This window comes from Podarcis melisellensis (assembly GCF_964234715.1).
Source record: "Podarcis melisellensis genome assembly, chromosome: Z".
Lineage (NCBI taxonomy): Eukaryota > Metazoa > Chordata > Lepidosauria > Squamata > Lacertidae > Podarcis > Podarcis melisellensis.
The window spans coordinates 18,853,293-18,869,671 of NC_138547.1; positions in this window are offsets into that span (position 1 = coordinate 18,853,293).

Sequence of the window (16,379 nt, forward strand, 5' to 3'; positions counted from 1 at the left end):
GCTGTCTGTGCTAGTTGTTTCTTGAGGGCAGCATGACCGGGTGGGGGTGAGACCAAGTGCTGTTAGAACTCTGGGAACAGGGTTGGTTTATGCCTACCGTAAGAGCAGATTTGGTGTAACCAAGAAAAGCTGATTTGGTGGCTAGGAACAGGGTAACTGAATCAAGGCCATAACATATCTTCAGGAACATGTCAACGCAAGTGTTCAGGAAGGGTAGCGAAGAAGGATAAATCCTGGCATTAAGCAGCTAATATCATGTACCTTTGGCCCTGTGGAAGAGGGGAGAAGTGTGCCGTTGTGTTAATGTTCCCTCATACTCAACTAGCAGAGAAATATTTAGCTTTGCACTCTCCCTAAGGTGCAACTAAACACCCTAGGCCAAATGAACCTATGAATTGGATATGGAGGAAACGGAACAAAACCAGTGTGAATGCACCTATGCATGCAGAGGATTCCTAGTTCAATGCCCAGGTACAGCTAGGAAAGACTCCCTGCTTGAAACTCTTGAGAGCGGCTGCCAGCCAGTATAGGCAATACTGAGATGGATGTGACCAACATGATTCAGTATAAGGCAGTTGCTGCATGTGTTCTGTGAAATCTCTGAGCTTGGATTTCACTGGAGCCTTTCCAAGCATACTTGGACAATATAACTTTTCCACACATACAACAATTGCTATGGACCAGAGGAACTACTGTCATAATTTTCAAACCAAATTATTATTATCATTATCATTATTATCATCATAATATTGTTTATACCCCGCCCATCTGGCTGGGTTTCCCCAGCCACTCTGTGTGGCATTCAGCAAAATACAAAAAATAATAAAATGTCAGACATTAAAAACTTCCCTGAACAGGGCTGCCTTCAAATGTTTTCTAAAAGTTGTGTAAATCTTTTATCTCCCTGACATCTGATGGGAGGGCATTCCACAGCCACTGCCAAGAAGGTCCTCTGCCTCTTTTCCAATGCAGACTGGAAAGGGATCTGCACTCTCAGCAGCAGTAGATTTCGGATGGCCTTGTCTGTTTTCAGACCCTCTTGGGACAGTTTCTAGCTTGAATGCAGTTCATGCAAAGTTGGAAAAATTAAGCTCAGCAAAACAAGATTACTGAATTTTTCAGAGTATAAGTATAATACAATGTTTCTTGCTAAAAAAAGTTTGTCAAAAATTGGGGGCCGTCCTTATACATGGACGGTGAATGCGCAGGAGTTTGGGCTCTGGCCTGGGTGGCTCAGGTTCTAGTTCTGGTTCGGGCAGTCCAGGCTCGGGTTGGGTTCTGGCATGGATGTTTAAAATATTGATTTTTTAATTTGGGTTTCAGAAAAATAGAGGCCATCTTATACATTGGGGCATCTTATACACAGTACTACCCTTGTTTAGAGGTGGAAGCTTTTCTTTTGTCAATTAATTGACCCTTAGCTTGAAAGGAACTTTATAGATTCAGAAAAGAGCATAGAGGAAGGAAGAATCCTTGCACACTGAAAAGTAGCAGTCATTTTTAGGAGGAGGCTCGAACCCTTCTCCTTGACACACTAGCTTTCTTAGCATTAGGTTCCTGACTAGGCAAATGATTCATCCTAGCCATCCTTTCCTTGCATCCTGAAGTCATATAGTTCAATGAAGGCTGCATCATGGGTTTTTTGTAAATAGGTCCCAAATAACAGAACAGGGAGTTGGAACTGTTGACCAGAAATAATACTACAAATTAAAACTGTTGCATACACAGGAAAGAGGGCAGGTTGGACTATTACACTCATCCTAAAGTGAAAAGATGGGATGAAATTGGCTATCTGCAGGTGTTAATAGATGTGTGTTTCAATCTCTACTTGTCCTGTGGTTTATTGCTGTAGATCAAGCATGTCCAACAGGTAGATTGTGATCTACTGGGTGTTCCTGGTAGATTTGGCCCCTCAGTGATCTCCCCCCTCCCCAAAAGGGAAAAAAACCCCACTGTGGCTTCCTGAAAATAGCTCAGCAACTTTGCCTTTCCCCAAAAAGCTGAACAACTTTGGACCATCCAACTACAATGGGTAGATCACTGCCAGTTTTCCTATACTGTGAGTAGATCACAGTCTGTAGACTATTGCATAGGTTTGACAGGAGACCTTCCACAATGAACTCTGCTGATCTTACTCTTGGTACAAGTCTGATCTCCAGATGTGTCCTGAAGGCATTCAGGAAACATCTTGAGTTCCTCACACCTTGCATAAAGGTCAGCATGTGTACATTTTGTTCCTAGTTGTCTTCTTTGGTGATCACTCGTAGCTGAGTAAGATTCCATGAACATGGTATTAAGAGTGAGTCCATAAGTGACTGTGGAGGCCAATTCTGGATCCACACATCCTTCCACATTGGGGATGTAAGTTTCCAGGTAGGAGTTGATCACAGTGAGGGTTTGCCAAATGTGCTTTCCTCTTAGCATGCTTTTCCCTTTTGTCCTGAGTTCAAGCATCTTCACAGTCCATGACACCTTTGGTAAAGGCTGTTCTCCAACTGGAGCGCTCGCAGGCCAGTGTTTCCCAGTTGTCATTTTTAAAGATTTTCCTTGAGGGTCTTCATACTACATTTTTTAAAGATTTTCCTTGAGAGAGTCTTCGTTGGCAACCAGCATTATGCTTTCCATTTTTAAGAATAGAGTAGTTGCTTTGGAAGATGATAATCAGGAATCCAAATAACATGACCAGTTCAACGAAGTTAATGTTGAAGAATCATTGCTTCAACACTGGTAATCTTTGCTTCTTCCAGTACACTGACATTAGTTCACCTGTCTTCCCAAGTAATGTGTAAAAATTTTCAGTGACACTATAGATGGAATTTTTTAAGGTGTTGGAGATGGTGCTTATAAATGGTCCAAGTTTCATAAAGATACAGTAAGGTTGGTAGTACAATAGCTTTGTAAACAAGTATTTTGCTTTCCCTGCAAATGTCCTGGTCCTCAAGCACTCTGCACTTCAATAGGGGGAAAGCTGCATTCACAGAGTTCAGGTGATGCTGGATTTTGGCATCGGTGTTGGCCCTTGTGGAAAGATAACTACGCAGGGCGGAGAAGTGATTAACACTTTCCAACATGACACCGTTGAGATGGATTTGTGGCACTGCAGAGTTGTTGTTTTGTGCTTGTTAGTGCAGCACTTTGGTTTTTTTGGATGTTGAGTGATAGGCTAAGCTTTTCATAAGCTTCTATGAAGATATTTAAGATGCTTTGGAGGTCATCCTCTGAGTGTGCACACATTACGTTGTCATCAGTATACTGAAGCTCTATAACAGAACTTACAGTAACTTTACTTTTTGCTTTCAGCCTACTCAGTTTGAAGAGCTTTCCATCTGTTCGATACATGATTTCTACTCCAGTGGGCAGTTTCCCTTCGCCAAAGTGTAGGATCATGGCAATGAAAATAATAAACAGAGTTGGGGTTGTTTAACACCTGATCCCATTGTGAATGATTCACTTTGAGAGCCATTGTTATCTGCTGGTTGTTGCTGTCATATTATCATGGAGGAGCTGAATGATGTTTACACATTTATCTGGGCAGCCAATTTTCAGAAGGACAGTCCACAGAGCATTACAATTTACAGTGCCGAAGGCCTTAGGTCAATAAACACCATATACAGGGATTGGCTTTGCTTTCTGCCTTTTTCTTGAAGTTGTTGAGCGGTGAAAATCATGTCCACTGTCCCCCTAGAAGTCCTAAAACCATTTTGGGATTCAGGAAGGGTAGCTTCGGATATTGTTAGGTTTGCTAAGATCCTTGCAATAATTTTGCTGGCTGCAGCTAATAAAGAGATGCCTTGATAGTTTCTGCAATCCGTTCTATCACCTTTTTTTTAAAAGAAACTGATAATTTTGGCATCCTTAAAATCTGCTGGAATCTCCTCTCCCAGATTTTTTTGATGAGCTTGTGAAGTTCTGTAAGTTCAATTCTCCCCACTTTGAAGACTCATCAGGTCCTCTGGCTTTGTTGTTTTCTCATTTGGTTAATAGCTGTGCACAATTCTCCTAGAATTGGAGATACTAAGCTGATCTCTAATTTGTTTTTGTGGAATTTGTAACCTCAGCAACTATGGGGGAGCTGCAGTTAAGGAGATGCTGGTAATGTTCTTTCCGGTGCTTCTTTGTCTTTTAGAAGTGTGGTACCATCTGTTGAGCGTAGGGGGCGTATGCCATGATTTATTGGCCCATAGATGGTCTTTGTGGCAAAGCCTACTCCGTGTATTTAACATTCTTGTTCTGGTAGGCCTTTCCAGAGGAATGTGTAGCCTCCTTTTTGTTCCTTCAGTTGTCACTCTCCTGCTCTTGAAACTCATTCTTGAAGCACTGCCATAACAATGTTAAAACGTCGCAATTCTCTTGCTTTTTTAAAAATGGGGATATTTCAGTTCTACTTTGGCCAGCAGGGGGTACCAGAGCCTCGAGAACAAAATCTAGTTCCCTTCCCTTCCAGCTGTGGAGTAAGGTGGGATTCTGACTGCTGGGGTAAGGAAACTGGTGTGATTCGAGTCTTACCAAACACAGTCATTTGCTCAGGTGCAAGTCCAGGGAAAGTGGAGGGTGTGTGTGGAAAAAGCAAAGGAAGAGCAGTGCCTATTGAAACCACTGTGGAGCCAGCCTGGGCACAACTGTGCATTAGGTAGTTCCTTCTTTAGTTTATGTGGGACATGGGTGGCGCTGTGGGTTAAACCACAGAGCCTAGGACTTGCCAGTCAGAAAGTCAGCGGTTTGAATTCCCGCGACGGAGTGAGCTCCCATTGCTCGGTCCCTGTTCCTGTCAGGGAACCTAGCAGTTCGAAAGTACGTCAAAGTGCAAGTAGATAAATAGGTACCACTTTGGCGGGAAGGGAAACGGCGTTTCCGTGCGCTGCTCTGGTTTGCCAGAAGCGGCTTAGTCATGCTGGCCACATGACCTGGAAGCTGTACGCCGGCTCCCTCGGCCAATAAAGCGAGATGAGCGCCACAACCCCAGAGTTGTCCGTGACTGGACCTAATGGTCAGGGGTCCCTTTACCTTTAACTTTTATTTAGTTTATACCCCTCTGGGGGGAACAGTCTCTTAAGTGCCAAGACAGACAGAGCCCAGATTGAGACCCACAACTAGTGATGTTAAATTCTCAAGAATAGTCTTTAAATGTAAACACCTCATTAATCGAGAATATTCTTGAGAATATTCTCGATTAATGAGGTGTGTACATTTAAAGCAGCTGTGTAGATGACACAGAATTTACAGTTTGTGGATGATATTCTCCGGAGAATTTTCTAGCAGAGAATATTCTCACCCCACCTCACTACCCACAACTGCCTCTAGGCACAGCAGGATCCTGGATGCTGTGGAAGGGGTTTATCCAGGGGTTTCCCTTACCATTTCACCCCTGAGGTGAAACGAGAATATGCTGCCCTGTGCATGCACTGCACCCCTACCCCTTTGCCAAAGCCTTACTGGGGTCCTGCAGCTGTGGCTTCCAGGTTCTGGAGAGAACTTGCAAGAGCCCTCTGAGATTGTGAGAACCCTGGGAGATTGTCAAGATGCATCTCTACAATCTCGAGGGGCTCTTGCATGATCTCGCTGGATTCTGGAAGCTGCAGCAGCCACTTCTCCATGCTTCTCTTCTGGCGGTGGCAGGAAACAACTGTGTAGCAGAGATTGCCAAGTAAAAGCTAGCACACACCATGCACTCACAGTAATTACATTGGCTACAAGTTGTCCACTCTCTGAGCCCAGAGAGAGTTATTTGCTTTCAAAGTCCTTGTTGTGCCAAAGTCCACAAGGTACGTGCTAAGTCTAGCTGCTTTCAAAGTCCTGCAACTTTCAGAGTTCTCTGAGTCCAGGCATCTTTTAAGTTGTCCAACTTCTTTCTAGTGAACGCTTCTCTTCACAAAGTTTTCTAAATATTTCCAACAAATTCTTCTACAGGGAAATGCCGTGACTTGAGCCCTTTACATACCCAGCTCTATGTGCTTATCTGCACAGCAACACAGTAAAGACAAGAGTTACAAGAGTCTGCAGCTGCACCTGCACCGTGTGGGGGGAATCATTTCTGCCCACTCAAGTGAAATTAACATTTTTTCACTTTCCCCCTCCCTCCCTTCTTGAAAGGAGCCTTTCCCCAACTAAACTGCACCTGGTGCGTGTGTGCAGCTCTTCCTTGAAAGTGCTGATGGGGTAACAGGCTTTGCTTAGTGTGCTTTTGGGAATTGCTAGTGATCATGAAGGTGCTCATGTCTGCCAACTGCTTCTTTCCCCTGGACCAAATGCAGAGGTTGTACGCTTTGGGCTTTCTTTGACATTGCCTGCATGATCTCTAAACATCCAGAAGTGGAACATTGCTCCAGGATTGGCCAAGTCAGGAGGTGTGCCTGGGGATTCTGCTGTGGTCACTGCTGCCACTACTGCTGAGCATTGGCCCTGAAGCCTGATAATCATGTGATCCTCTAAGCTGATCTGAGGATCATAGGATGGCTTACAATATAAAAACACAAAAATATGTACCATAACAGAGGAGGCACATGAAGAAGGGCCTCAGATGATAATCAACAGCTTAATAACTCTACTTAAAAACTTCCAAGGAGCGAGAATCCACAACGTTCCAAGGGAGTCCATTCCACTGTTGAACAGCTCTTATCATTAGAAAGTTCTTCCTGATGTTTATTCAGAATCTCCTTTCTTGTAATGTGAAGCCATTGCTTTGGTCCTACCCTCCAGATCAGGAGAAAACAAGCTTGCTCAGTCTCCCATTTGACAGATTTAAAATGGATTTCAACCCATCCATTACCACTGATGTCACTGGATTCTTACATTGGGCTGGGGTGAGGCCCTGGGTGGGACCCTCTGGCAGAAAGGAAAGCTTAGCTAGGAGGGGGATTCTAGTCCAGAGCCATTTCCCGTTCCCACCGGAATGTCTCAATGGCTGGAAATAAATTACCATGAACCATGCTGCTTTAATCACCCAGCCCTACTCCCATGGCATTGCTAATCACAAACCAGTGAAATGTTGAACTTCTTTTGGGAAAACAGTAGTGGAGAGATGGAATTGGTCAAACGCTGTAAGTGTAAAGCTGCAGGAAAGGGGAAATCCCCACCTTTCCAGGGCATGCTGATGAGGAGGAGATTGTGGAATCGGGGTGTGCTGCTCCTGTCCCTGCAGTCCTGTTAATCTGGAGCTGGAGAGTGTGTGATCTTTTGACTAAGCGCTGTGCTTGTGAGTTGTGGAATATCTGCTTCTCTGAATGGGGACATTGAGCTGGGTATCTGACTTCTAGCCAGGCAAGGAGAGCTGGGGGTCTCCTTGAGTTGAGCTGTAGATTGGTTACTATGGAGACTGGCTAATGAAGCCCTTGGCAGCAGCTGCCTTTGACGATGAGCGCATCCCCTGATTCAGAAGCAAAAAGCAATTACAGCTGTGTGTGTTTGCACGCGTGTGCGCATGCACGTATGGGCAGGAGGAAGATGAGCTCCAAGCTGATGCAGCTCTTTTGTGGTGGGAGGGGGCAATGCTCAGTGAGTCAGAGGTCTCCCTCAGCATGTCAAAGGGCTTGCCAGGCCCCACCACAGGATTTTAGAAAAGAAAATGCAGGATTTTAGAGAGCCTGATAGAGGCTCTCTGATAGAGAGCCAGAGTCGGCTGTAAAGAGATCACAACAATGGAACCATACTTTGCTATGCACATGACTTCCCGAATCCCCCCTGCAATATAAATTTTAAGCCTCTCCTGGCACTCCTGCCAGTACAGAGCTGCTGTTACTGCACACGTTGGCAGCCTCCTCACCACTCTTTCAGAGCTGTGCCTTTGTGCCTTTATTAAATGGGTCACCATAAAACATCCAGGTGCCAAAGGTCCTTGGCTTCTTCAATGCTTGGATGATTTCCTTTACAGGCTGAGAAGAAAAATGACCCGTCAGAACCACTGGCCTTTTGTCTTGTTCCCTTACAACCATATGCTTCTTAAGGGATCCGTGGGGCTGGCCAGCAAGCAAGGGCCACAGTCAGCCGTAGGTAACCATCAGACTTGATTCCAGTGGCGTAGCGTGGGTTGCCAGTGTCCCGGGCCACATGGAGGGATGGGGTAGGTGGGAGGGAGGGAAACAGGTGGAATACTCATACACATTCAACTGCCTAAGGGAATCCATGTGACCCAGGAGATTGCAGCTGCAGAGATACGAAGTCATTCCATGGTCTGAAGAGATCACTTCTTGATTTGCATGGAGAAGCCATTTTCAATGGAGACCAGCAATGGAAACATGCAGCTGTATTGAGGCAGCATCAGGTGTTGAAATTTTGTGCCCCTAACAATTTTACACCTGGGGCAAATGCCCCTGTGGTCCCTTCCCATGATATGCCACTGCTTGATCCAAAGCTTTGACTTTTGCACAATTGCCCCTTCAGCAATTTCATTTCATTCATTCTGCCAGAAAAGCCAATGGTAAGCATAAGTGTAATGTAAGAAGAGCCCTGCTGGATCAGGCCAATAACGCATCTAGCCCAGCATCCTGGTCTCACAGTGGCCAACTGGATGCCCTAAAGGGAAACACACAAGCAGGAACTAAGCACAAGAGAACTCCCCCCAACCCTGGTTTCTATGAACTGGTATTCAGAAACATAACTGCCTTTAGAAGTAAGACTTTTCCTTTATTGTTTATTTATTTGATTTCACAAAATCTAGGCACCACTTGATTGTAAATAAAACACACACACACACAAACCCCAAAGCAGTTTCCAAAAGCAATAAAACCATCACAAAGAAAAAGGAACAATAATTTAAGACTATTGAAAAGTTAAAATAACAATAGACTGAAAACAGATTAAAACCCTTTTTTCCCTACCACGCTTAATTTTATGCACTTCTACCAAGTTGACATATAAAACTCTAGAACTGATTAAGAACGTGCCAGATTCCTCCATAGAATCATGCAGGTGTTTAAGCAACCACATTCATACCTATGATGCCAGGCACATTCATCACTGTGGCTGCTGTGTGTGTGTGTGTGGGAGAATAGAACAGCCATGGAAATGTCTCTGGACTCCCTTCTATATGACAGCCCCTCTACACGCATATACAAACATGTGGAGAAATTTGTCAGGGTGACCTGGCTCTGAGGGAGCAAACAGTTCAAGCTGTTTCAAAAAGGAATCCATACAAATAAGAAGGTAAGCCAAGGAAATGCCACGTGGGTGGCCGAAATCAGATGTCAGATGAGCCAGGAGCCTTTGTGTAGCAGAGAACAGCACTGAAGAATGTATCCCAAGTGATGCAGCATTGATGAAAGGGCAAAGGCCTTCTTGTGTGTGGGAGGATGTTCAGCCAAAATCACGAATGCATGATTATTAGTCACAAACAGGGGCAATGGCACCATGGAGTTTCAGAACCTGTATAGAGAAGACCTTTATAGTGGGGATATCATAGTCATACCCCCAAACCTAGTGGTGGGAACAGACAATGGACTAATCCGCACCTCTTCCTTCCTGCCATTACTCACCCTTTTCCTTACCTGCAATGAGGTCTGATGTATGTAAGCTCTCCTCCAGATCTCACATGCCATTTTGAACTGGACTATGGACTTTTATAAAGTTTAAGAATTATTGCCTGATTTTCATGTTGAATTCTGGCAAGACTTTACTGATATGATGAACCTTTTTGTTTTCTTGTTTTACTTAAAGAGGCTGAGATTGATTGCTTGGTTAAGAGGGAAACCTAAAAAGGGAGAAGATAATCCAAGTCCGCCTAATGCAACATTGGATACCTAGAAGGCTATGGAAATTTGCCCTAATAGTTTCTATAGATAAGCTGAGCATGGGTGGTGATTTTTGTGGGACATTATTGCAGTCAAGCCTGCAATCAGTGGCGTAGCGTGGGTTGTCAGCACCCGGGGCAAGGCAAGTAATTTGTGCCCCCTAACCTGTGGATTTGCACCCCCTAACCCTAATCCCCAGATGTTGCGCCCGGTGCGGCCGGCCCCCCCTGCACCCCCCACGCTACGCCACTGCCTGCAATTCATGTTTTGCCAGATGCACACATGAAGAGGCTGAGGCTCATAGAGGTTTTCTGAGAGAACAACAACAACAACAACAAACTGCTGGAGAGAACTCTGTGAGATCACTTCCTTTGTCTGCCTTGGCAAGAAGTTGTGACACTACAGCCTGCCTGCCAGCCTGCCTGCCTTCCCCTCTCTGTCTCTTTCTTCATCATGCTTCCAAATTGACCAGCTCCAACACTTGAACTTTCATCTTGTTTTTCCTTTTACTTTACAAATTTATTATTGTACTTTGCCAGATCGTAACCTATTACAGTATTTCTAAGAATGGATTCCAAATACAGTGGTACCTCAGGTTAAGAACTTAATTCATTCTGGAGGTCCGTTCTTCACCTGAAACTGTTCTTAACCTGAGATACCACTTTAGCTAATGGGTCCTCCCGCTGCCACCACGCGGTTTCTGTTCTCATCCTGAAGCAAAGTTATTTTTTTAATTAAAAAAAATCATTTTTATTAGCAATCTCAACATACATAAATAAATTCTTTGTTTTTCTTGGTAGGACTTGTCCTACAATCCCTAACAAAAATGCTTCTGGTTTATTTACAAATGTCATTTTAAACATTTTCCCAATTCATTATACAGTGGTACCTCTGGTTGCGAATGGGATCCGTTCCAGAGGTCTGTTCGCAACCTGAAAAGAACACAACCCTCGCCTGCACGTCTGCACATGCACGGGTCATGATTCACCACTTCTGTGCATGCGCGTGATGTTATTTTGTCTGTCTGTGCATGCGCAAGTGGTGAAACCCGGAAGTAAGCCGTTCTGGTACTTCCGGGTCGCCGCGGGACGCAACCTGAAAATGCTCAACCTGAAGCAAATGTAACATGAGGTATGACTATATATCATTTCCCTTTTTAAAAAAAATTATCTGCATTCCCACCACATATGATAAAAGGTCCATGCTTTTTCTTTACATTTCCCACATATATTTGAGCCGGTTTTATAAATTTTTGCGATCTGTACTGGTGTAATATACTATCTATACATCATTTTCATGTAATTTTCTTTCAAGAGAGAACAATCTGTAAATTTCAAGTTTATTTTCCACAATTTTCCCCAGTCTTCAAATTGTATATTATATCCTATATCCTATGCCCATGTGATCATAACCACTTTGAGCTCCTCATCTTTTGTTTCCCATTCTAGCAAAATATTATATGCTTTCTTCAACAGCTTCACTTCTTCTTCTATAACTTCCTTTTGAAATCTAGAAGTTGTATAACTAAACCCTTTCTTATTATCCTCCTTGTACATCTCATGTAGTTGTCTGTAATGTAACCAACTCAGAAAATGATCTTTAATTTCCCAGTAAACTTTTAGCTTCCATCTCTCTTCTTGATCCTTCAGCAAATCTCTGTATGTAGGCCACTTCCCTTTTTTGCCAAGCAGTTTGAGTAATGAAGCTTCAATTGGTGATAACCGCCATGATGTTTTTTTGTTCTATTAAGTCTTTATATCTCTCCCACACCCTTATTAGTGATCTCCTAATTATATGATTGTAGAATCCTTTGTGGACTTTCACTTTCCCATACCATAAGTATGCATGCCATCCAAATCTGTTATCATGTCCTTCCAAATCTAATGCTTCCTCCTTTCCAGTTTTATCCAGTCTCTAATTCATACCAAACATGCAGCCTCATAGTATAATTTGAGGTCTGGGAGGGCAAACCCACCTCTTTCTTTTATATCTGTAAGTATCTTATGTTTAATCCTTGGCCTTTTGCCCCCTCCCCCCAGACAAACTTTGAAATATCCTTCTGCCATTTTTTGAGGCAATCATCTTTCACCATTACTGGGACTGTCTGGAACAGAAAAAGCATTTTTGGCAATACCTTCATTTTTACCGCTGTTATTTTTCCTAAATTTCTAAATTCCTTTTTATCTCAGACCACACTTTTTCATAATTGTCTTTGTAAACATTTATGTTTTTTGCTGTTAACCATATCCCTAAATATTTTACTTTTTTATGAACTTTGCATCAACTCTTTTTTCTCTTCTTCCTTCAAATTTTATACTAATAGCTTAGTATTATTTCTGTTTAATTTAAATCCTGCCACTTCCCCAAATTCTTGAATCTTTTCTATCACTCTACTGAAGCAAAGTTGTTAACCCAAGGTACTATTTCTGGGTTAGTGGAGTCTGTAACCTGAAGTGTCTGTAACCCGAGGTACCACTGTATCATTGAATTTGTCCATTGCAAGTCTGTGTTTATGTGCAAGTTGTTCATATGTTGCAAGCTTGTATAAGTTTCCAATCCAATCATAGAAGTGAGCCACATTTTTCTTTTTCCAATTCATCAGTATCAGTCTTTTTGCTGTGGTAGGGGCACAGAGAGTCCACTCATATTGTTCTTTTGTAAGGTTCTACCTTGTACTTTTGTAACTTGGGTAGTAGATTTAAACTTTCCTTCATTCTGCTACTGTAACTACTGCTTCATGATCTAGATTAAGTAAGTAAACACTACTTTTATTCATAAGTCAATGTGTGTGTGATTATTGTTTTTAAGGGGGAGAAAAGGGGTAATACCAGGAAAATCCAGTCTGCCTTAAAGCATCCTGGGTTATTGTTTGCAGAAGGTTAACTCAACTTGTCTTAGCTTCCAAGTTTAAGCAGCAAAGGATGGTATTCTGCTGATCTCACAAACATGAGCAAGGAAGGATAATAACTAAGCAATATAACCTCTCCTAGTGTCAAAACCCATTCCTACAGTTTTTATTCTGCTTAAATAGGTATTTGCATTCTCACAAAAGTGAGAAGAGGAAGGATAATTAATAAATAAAATATCTTCTCCTACTCAACCAAATCCATTCAACAAAGTGCAAGGCAGAGAGGCAGGGAGAAGCTGGAAGAAGAAGAGGGAAAAGTGGAAGTGTGGACTTTGGTGGTAAAAGGAAAATTAAGTCCAGTCAAAGGCAACTTTGGGGTGGGCACTCATCTCGGTTCAGGTCAAGGGAGTTTGTCCACAGACAGCTTTCCGGGTCATGTGGCCAGCATGACAAAACCACTTCTGGTGCAATGGAACACCGTGACAGAACTCAGAATGCACGGAAACACCGTTTACCTTCCTGCCGCAGTGATACCTATTTCTCTTGCACTGGCATGCTTTCAAACTGATAGGTTGGCAGAAGCTGGGACAGAGCAATGGGAGCTCACCCTGTCAGGGATTCGAACCACCGACCTTCTGTTTAGCAAGCCCAAGAGACTCAGTGGTTTCTTTGAACTTCAGGTGGTGCTAGAATCAGAGATGGAAGGAAGGATCCCCAAGGAGAGCTTGCCCAGCAACTCTCCTTATCTACCAAGATAAAACTATGCAGAACAGAAAACAAAGGAGAGATCTATCTATGGCTACTAGACATGATGACTACGCTCTGCTCTCCACAGTTGGAAGCAGCAGGCAGCAATGCTTCTGAACAGCAGTTGCCTTAAACCACGGGACAAGTGAGTGCTCTTGTGTCCAGGTCCTGATTGCTGGTTTCCCACAGATATCTGGCTGGGCACGGTGAGAACAGAATGCTGGACTAGATAGGCCATTGGCCTGATCCAGCAGGCTCTTCTTATGGTTGCCGCAAACCAAGGGCAAGCTGGTGGCTGAGGTTTACAGGATGCCCCATGAGAGAGGAGCCAGGACCACCTTTGTGGCCTCCTTGCCAGGGAAAAGTCAAACATGCTCTCCTGTGTTCTAACCAAACTACAAGTCTCTGAACTGACCCAAATTTCCAGCACTTGGGTGTGAATGTTCTGAGAGGTTATTTTTAAAACAATCTGCTAATTAGTTGCTGAATGCTGCTTAAGAAAAAGTAGTGAAAACAAGTCCAGACTGTGTGTCATATTGAGACCTGCTTGTCTAAAAAAGGTGTTGGTGACACAAAGGCAAGAGGCACCTGCTGTGTCACATATGAGTTTGCTCTTTTCTGTAGAGGTCCCAGTGCCAGCCCAGCCCCTGCTATGATCCTGTGATGGCAGACAGAACCACTATGGGGAGGACCTGTCCCAGATGATGCAGCCACAAGCAAGCCCATGGATTTCACTGGGAAGGGCCCCATAGCACTATCTGGGGTTCTGACATTATTTCATGGGTGGCTCTCACATGGTTTACAAATCTAAGATTTGCCTTCCCCAGGTATGTGGAACATTGTCCTTGACCCCATAGTGGCAGCCAGCCAGGCAGCCAGCTGTGGAGTTCTGAGGAGCTGCTCCACCCAGAAGAAATCTCCATTGCCCACAACCCAGCCATGGCCCACAATCCAAGGGGGTGCAAAGAGCAGGAAAGTCACTGACACATTCTCGGGCCAAGGGGAACTAGGAGCACAGTTTGCATCATCTACTGGCCTGGGACTGGCCTGGTCTTGTTTCCTCTCAATGGAAGCAGAAAATCTGAAGCAGTTTTGTTGGATGATTTGGACAAGGTGCTTTACCTGTAGGCTCATCCCTTTCCACCACCATTGCTAATTTTATCTAGCAGAGAAGGAATGTCAATCTGGGTCTAGGTGGCTCTCTGTAAATGCTTCTCTGAGAGAGTGGGGGTGTCCTACTGCCTGTAAGTAAAAAAAGAAAAAGACCACTCCTGAAAAAAATGAGACCTGTCCCTGGAAAAAAATGGAAAGCTATAGGCTTTTTATGATCCCTGAAAGGAAATAGGATCCCCACCCACCCCTACCCTGAACCCCACAGACCTTTAGGGAAAGGGTTGGGGGGTGAGTTAATCTGCTCCTTGGGACAAATCTATCCTTTGCCCCATGGGTACACTTATGGGAACTGATAATGTGGAACAGGATATATGCAATATAATTCAAATGGAGGGATTTCCTTGCAATTTCCCACCCAAATTTTTTCCAGTCCCAGCTTAGGCATAGCTATGAGGCTGAGTTTGGTGCCTTTGGCTTCACTGCATGATTTGGGCCAGGTGCTTCTTCCTCCTGCCACCACTGCTGCTTTCAGAGGAGCCCAGCATTGTGTGTGCGCACGCTGCTATTTTCCCTTATGGGCCCTGCTCAGTTTCTCATGGCCCATGGTAACCCCAGGAGACTGTTATCCTGCAGAAACCTGCACATGGCAAAGCTGACCTCAGAGGCTGTTGCCTCCAAGAGGTTTTCCAGTGCTGCTGTGCTCAACTTCAGTAGCATCTATCTCTGGGCCCAGGGGAGAGCTTGACCCTTGCATCTGCACTGCTGGCCCCTTGGGGACTGGCACAGATGCTGTGATGAGTCTCCTGTGCCTTGCATCTGCCAAGGAAAGGCAATTATTTTGCAGTTGATTGGAGAGCATTTCAGGGCAGGCAGCAGGAGTGCACCTAGGGACCATCTGTGGCAAAGACTACATTCAGCCAAGAGAGGGGTGTGCACGGCCAAGCATATTTAAAGTCCCCACTTCCCACACCTGGCAGGAAAGCAGGATGGGTGGCTGACAAAAGCCTTTGCTGTTTTTTTTGCATTCTCAGGGGTGGACGGCTTTCCATACCCCAAGATCCAAATACATTCCTACATGGGGTAGAGAAGGACATACTTCTACCCAAGCAGAGGACACTGGATGACAGACAGATAGAGGAATCTGGGGCTGGTCAGTGAGGCCCATTTAACATTTTGGGATCCCTAAACCAACTCCGATCTCTTTTTTGCCATTATGTAGAGAAGTTGCAGTTTCTGTTTCTGTTCAATCTGACACTTAATCTGTTGTGGATGGATGGAAATCCACAAAGTGCTCAAGGGACACAGCAGGTGGCCAGGCTAAAAAGTATCCCCTCCCAAAGAGGTCACTGAGCACCATTCATTGCTCCCCTCTGTGACCATATTTATGTTCAGGCTGGTTACCCCAATGCTGTCATCAAACCAAACACCCTGGGAAGACTCCTATTGATTATCCTCCAGGAACCCAAGATAAAGTCTGGTTTTAATGTTGCACTGGATATTTTTATGACTGTGGGATTTCACGTTTGAGTTCTTTAAGGGCTCAACTCTTGAACAAATGTCAGTGATCCAGGCACCCAACTTGGCCTAGTTTGCTGATGCCTTGTTCTTTGCCATCTCCCTGCTTTGGTTCTGCTGAGGTGGGAAACCCATGTAGAAATGACTGAGGTGTGGCTCGGCTCCTTCTGTGGAGAAGGAGCTGAGGTAGGAGAGGGGAACCTTCCTTTCCCATAGGTATCAGCATTAACATAAGTCCACTTTCCTCGTTCCCCCAACATCTTCTGAGTCTGATATGGTTAAGATATTTTTAGTTGTTGCTCTTTACAGCAAAGTCATTTGAAATTTCTTTCTTAGGCTGCCTTATTTCAGGTTCCATTAAGTTTTGCTGATTTCAGGAAAGAGCAATTAGGGTGGATGAAGCCTTAGTGCATGTCATGGTCGACTTGGTGCTG